The sequence below is a fragment of the Lampris incognitus genome, chromosome 17 (assembly GCF_029633865.1).
Source record: "Lampris incognitus isolate fLamInc1 chromosome 17, fLamInc1.hap2, whole genome shotgun sequence".
Taxonomy (NCBI): domain Eukaryota; kingdom Metazoa; phylum Chordata; class Actinopteri; order Lampriformes; family Lampridae; genus Lampris; species Lampris incognitus.
In genome coordinates this window covers 11496813-11502172 of record NC_079227.1, presented here as the reverse complement: position 1 = coordinate 11502172, position 5360 = coordinate 11496813, and the positions used below count along the sequence as shown (strand labels likewise).

Here is a 5360-nt window from a genome sequence, read left to right as displayed (position 1 = left end):
CTTCCATGTCTGTTTCTCTCTTTCTGTCTTTCATCTCTCTCTTCCTTTGTCTCTCTCTCTTACTCTCTCTGCCTCTGCCACGCAGCTAAGCACTAATTTAACTTGCTATACAAGGGCGTCAGCCTGCACAGCTGGACAGCAGATCTTTTTCTTTTGTAATATACCTTGAGAGTGTGCATGTGTGTGTGTGTGTGTGTGTGTGTGTGTGTGTGTGTGTGTGTGTGTGTGTGTGTGTGTGTATTTATTGCTGTACCCCCTCACCGTTTTAACATCTGCACAGGGCTGTACACATTGTTCCTATCAGTTGAGACAGAGTTACACATGAAGTGTTTCCTGCCTTCTGTCATCCATTACTGCAACAGTACAAAACAGTGATGTGTGTGTTTGAAGCGCCCAATGTGCTTCAGCCAGCCCGGGTGGGGGTAAACCCATTTACTATGGATGCCAGAAAACTTTATACTTGACTTTTTGAAATTTGGACGAATTGCCCCTTAGGCCAAAGTCACCACCCAAACTCCTTTTCTGGTCTTGTTCACCAGTATCACGTCTGACTGCGATAGAAATCCATCTGCTATCATTGTGTTTCATTTGGGGTCCATTACCGGGCTGCGGCCTGTGCTGGCTGCTCTTACAGCCATTTGTTCAATCGAGTTAGCCGCTCATTTAAATGCATTAGTGGGCATTTACCATGAGATATTACCTGTCTGCTCCGGACGAAGTAGAAAAAAAAGTAATGGAGCCTCATCCAGAGTGGCCTGAGTGTCTCCCTGCAGTTTATACACGCTGGACAACAAGAGCAGCACCAGGAGACTGCCAGTAGTGGAAAAGAAAAGGAAACGCACCAACACTGCCAGTGCGTGATGGACCTCCTAGCCAACACTGCCAGTGCATGATGGACCTCCTATCCAACACTGCCAGTGCATGATGGACCTCCTATCCAACACTGCCAGTGCGTGATGGACCTCCTATCCAACACTGCCAGTGCATGATGGACCTCCTATCCAACACTGTGCATGTTCACTAGGAGCCGGCCCATATATATTTAACAATAACACGTGGAAAATTAGATGCGTGCATGGTAATTTGGGCAACAAAAAAAGCCTATTGCAGGTCAGCTGTCATCAGCTGTCTGATAAAATATGAAAGACCTTTATTTTGAAGTGTTACTGGGAGCTTCCAGACCATTCCGGCTCAAAAACACGCGTGACACGGCCTGACCCCAATTCCTCGACTGTATCTTGACGTCTCGCGGCGAGCTGTGTATAATCACGTTAATAGGAACCGGGAGAAACCCTGCAGGTGATGTGGGCCGAGGCGCGCGCCGCCCCATCATCACCACCCGCTCAGTGGCGTATCACCCGCGCGCATCAGAACAAAACAGAACGCGAGCTGAAGGGAATTACCCCCGGCGGTGTTCTGCGCGTATCTGACCCACTTCCCCCTCCTCCTCCGCCGCCCCGGCGCAGTACACTTCTCGCAGTCTTTCTCAAAATGGAGAGTAGTGGTGTGCGCGCGCGCGCGTGCGTGAGACCCAGTTGGGAGGACCTCGGCGGGCTCCTGTAGGTGTCACTCACCTGCTGGCGACCTGTCTCTCTCCTCCATGGTCCTGCATCCGGACGGCGAGCGCTGCGCTGGAGTCCCGTGTGATCCACCTGCACACGACGGATGGATGCCGGCTCCCGTTGTGCTGATTGGCTCTGGGGTTTAATTGTAATTATTAATGTACGACAGGAAGGCGTTGCTCTGGTACAGATGAAGTCGGTCTGTTTTCCTGCGTCCTCGCTGCTGGCTTTGATGGCCGTGCGTAAAAAGGCGCTCTCTCTCTCTCTCTCTCTCTCTCTCTCTCTCCCGGGTTTTCTTGGGGCTCCTTGTTTGCGTCTCCAAAGGTTGTTTTCTGTTTTCGTTTTCTTTGCAACCATCAGATGTTAGATGTGGTGATCCTTTAGCAAGGAGGACGCATGCAAAATAGAGCACCGCTCTCTCTCTCTCTCTCTCTCTCTCTCTCTCTCTCTCTCTCTCTCTCTCTCTCTCTCTCTCTCTCTCTCTCTCTCTCTCTCTCTCTCTCTGTCCGTCCCCGCGCTTGTCTCTCACTCCTCCGGTGCGCTCCGCGTGACCCACTTCACAGAGGCTCCTCCGTTCCTTAGAACCGGGCTCTCCTCCACCTGCCTCGGCCAAATTACATGGTTTAGTCTTTTCACCCCGTTTCTTTTTCCATCAGCACCGCCGCTGGGTTTCTTCTTCTTCTTCTTTCTTCTTCCTCTTCTTCCTCTTCTGCTCCTTCTTCTTGTTTTCCTCCGTTGCTCCGACAGGACTCTGAATCGTCTTTGACTCTCTGTGGCTCCTCAGTGTTGCTCCCCTCCAGGCACCACCAGTCAGATCGCGCATTGTCCGCGCAACCTCATCGTCTCCACCTCCCGGCGGAGTAAAATGCACCTCACGTGCACCAGGTCCTAGCGCCGACTCTTCCTCCTCCTCCTCCTCCTCCTCACCCACATCCCTTCAACCGTTGCTCCTAAGTAGAGCTGAAACGTATTTTAGTGACTTCATGTCCCAATCATTTCCTCCAGAAGACGTTTCAGAGAAGTTCTTTAGTTTTAAGCCTTGAACCGAACCGATCCGAACACCCACGAGATGGGTTATAGCAACCAACCTATTGATTCCAGGGAAAACAAGAAAAGACATTTGAAACAGGGGAAAAAAGAGACTAGAGGTCTACACAGTGCTGTTCTAAACTCCTGGGGGGCCCCTAAGCAAAATAACCCCCCCCCCGAACCCCCCCCACGTGCGTCTGATCAGCAACCATACAGCAGCAATAGATGACATAAGAAACACATAATACAGTGAAACATGATCAATAATGATGTGAATGAGACAAGTAGACCCAGTCATTCTAGTTAATAAGGCAGCTGCTTTTGACATTCAAATCAGGCTCATTTCGATTATATAGCCTACTGAAACATGTCGTGGTGCTGTGTTTCCCTGCCTCTCCATCTGATGCCACCCACCCCGGTCTAATGTTCAGTTCTCTTGTTTATATATTCATGTGTATTCTTAGTTTAGTCTTCACCAGAGTGTATTGTCTGTCCTCCCTGCATTTTCAAAGACTCGTCTAGGCTAGCTGGCTAACATTGGACTGTGTTAGGTCTTCTCTATGGACTCGGTCGTACATGGTCTTGGACATTATGGATTGGTGATAATTTTTCAAGACTGGATGAGGACAAGACTTCAATTTGAACTGTGCAGCGTTTCAGAGACACTCAGAAGACTGCTCAGTGTTATGGCTGCTAATGCAGTGTTATCCCTACAACATATAACTATGTATGTGTGTACAGACGGGTGACAGACTAAATTAAAAACCAACATAAAGTGTGTTAGTAAGGTGTTGGTCCACCACGAGCCTCCAGAAGAGCTTTAGTGCTCCTTGTCATGGATTCTACAAGTCTCTTAACTCCTCTGGAGGGATGGACACCATTCTTCCAGAAGATATTCCCTCATTTGGTGTTTTGATGATGGCGGTGGAGAGCGCCGTCTGACACGTCGATCCAAAACCTCCCATATGTGTTCAACTGGGTTGAGATCTGGTGACTGTGAAGGCCATAGCATATGATTTACATCAAGTTCATCCTCATTAAACCATCCAGTGACCCCTTGTGCCCTGTGGATGGGGGCATTGTCATCCTGGAAGAGACCGCTCCCATCGGGATAGAAATGTGTCATCATAGGATAAAGGTGATCACTCAGAATAATTTTGTATTGATCTGCAGTGACCCTTCCCTCTAAGGGGACAAGTGGGCCCAAACCATGCCAGGAAAATATCCCCCACAGCAGAACAGAGCCCCCGGACCCCCGTCACTGTAGGGGTCAAGTATTCATGTTTTTCCCTTTCATTTATCACTCGTCTGTGTGTATACATGTCACTCCTGCACTATGTGCATATACATATTTATATATTTATTACATATCATTTATGTACACAACCATATTGACCTCGGCCGCTGTACCGTTTCTACCAGTTTTCATTCTCTCACTCAGATGTTTTCTGTCCTCATTGTTATTTCACAGCTTACCTCTGTAAATACTGTTACATATCAGACTGCTAAATGTTAAATTTTAGATTTTAATTTAACTTTAAATTTGATCTTTTTTTTTTTTTTGCTTTGTGGGGTTGGCCTGACGCCAAAGCATTTCATTGGCAGCAACGTCTGAAACTTGAAAACATGAACTTGAAATGTGTCGACAGATGGATAGATAGATAGATAGATAGATAGATAGATAGATAGATAGATAGATAGATAGATAGATAGATACTGAAAATAGTGATGGTTTCCCTTTAATGCAGCTCCAAAACGGATCAGAAGCCACCTCAGCCAGTCACAAGCGAGCGTTCCTCAGAAGTGGAGACAGTCCATATCTGCAGACATAGTTATTTTACAGCCCATACATTTCTATACTGAACCGAGTCGGATCCAGAATCTCTTCTTTGGGCATGAAATTCACGTCACACTTTAGAGGTCTATGCGTCTCTAATCTTTTACTGTCATTTCATGCTTTGGAGGCACAAGCTGCCCCCCGCTTGCATAATTCAGCAGCTTATGGCCTCCAGTATTTCACACTGCGACTCGGCCAACTGTCCTTATTAGGTAACAGCATTGCAAGACTTTCAATTAGTCCTCTGTCCCGGTGGCTCCCCGTTTACTGGACGTGCTTGGCAAAGGGCAGCCAGCCGGCCAGACGTCTTGGGTCGGATGCAGAGAACGGGGGTGAAATAACAAGGGGTAACCTTTCCCGCCACAACCCCGACGCAACCGTCTCTGAGCGTCATCGGAGATCCGCGCGTCGGAGTGGCGGGAGGAAAGGGGTGGGGGGGGAGGGGGGATTGGATCGGTTGGAGACTTTTCAACCATCGACCCCCCCTCCCCCCCCAACACGGAAACCAGGACCGAGCCCAGAACTGAGACTTAGCCCTACGGGGTGTGGAAGATAAGCTGTTTAACCAGGCCAGAGACGGAGAGAGAGAGAAAACATGCCGCACATAACATCACACAAAGCAAATAAAAGAATAACAATGAAAGCGAAAACCTCGTAAATACAACGTATAGTCGTGAATGAAAGGAAGGAAAGGAAGAGCAGGGAGCGCGAGAGAGGAAAGAGGCTTAAAAAAAGAAAGAAGGAAATTCGGTGTAAGAAGTCAGACCTGTCTACTTCCTGAAACGTTCCCATCTATCTGCCCCGGTGGCCGCGCGCTTTCTGATGCCAGTGTTTCCGGTGAGGTCACATCCTGGCCACCGCCACCTTTTCCCGTCAACGAGATTTTCCCGCGTCTGACAGACGCTCGGAACTGACCGGGAATGACTGGGGAG

The 5360-nt window shown here is 48.6% G+C and overlaps 1 protein-coding gene across 1 annotated transcript in view; it reads left to right on the top strand.

Moving 5' to 3' along the window:
• The window catches only part of LOC130128082 (retinol dehydrogenase 13-like), a 50872-nt gene that overhangs the window by 35014 nt on the left and 10498 nt on the right, over positions 1-5360 (top strand). The window lies entirely within an intron of this gene.